A 459-nucleotide genomic window follows, 5' to 3' on the forward strand; every position below is an offset into this window, starting at 1 on the left:
ATATAGACTGGAATACGGGTAGGTAGGGATTCGGTCAGGTAGGAGTCTTAATAATTTGAATGAAAAATAAAGTTGAAAAGATTATAGACAAAATAATAATAACTTATACATAATAATTATAAATATATCGATATATTTATTATTATTGTAATTAAATGTTAAATTATTTATTATTATATAAAATATAATAATAATATATAATTGCATTTGTTATATTTTTAATAACAACTTAAAAATTATATTATTAATTTTAAATCAATTCTTAGAGACAATATAAAATATTATATATTTTTATAAAGGTTATGTATTGTATTTGTAATAATAATTGTAAATAATGTTTATTATCGGATGCAATTAATAAGACAAAGATCGGCGCATTTAATAAACGTTTTGGGAAGTTTTAAAATTTTTTTGTTACCAAAAGATTGTTAATTCGGGAAGTACTTCATATAAAATATT

Source organism: Atta colombica, unplaced genomic scaffold (genome assembly GCF_001594045.1).
Source record: "Atta colombica isolate Treedump-2 unplaced genomic scaffold, Acol1.0 scaffold187, whole genome shotgun sequence".
In the NCBI taxonomy this organism is placed as follows: Eukaryota; Metazoa; Arthropoda; class Insecta; order Hymenoptera; family Formicidae; genus Atta; species Atta colombica.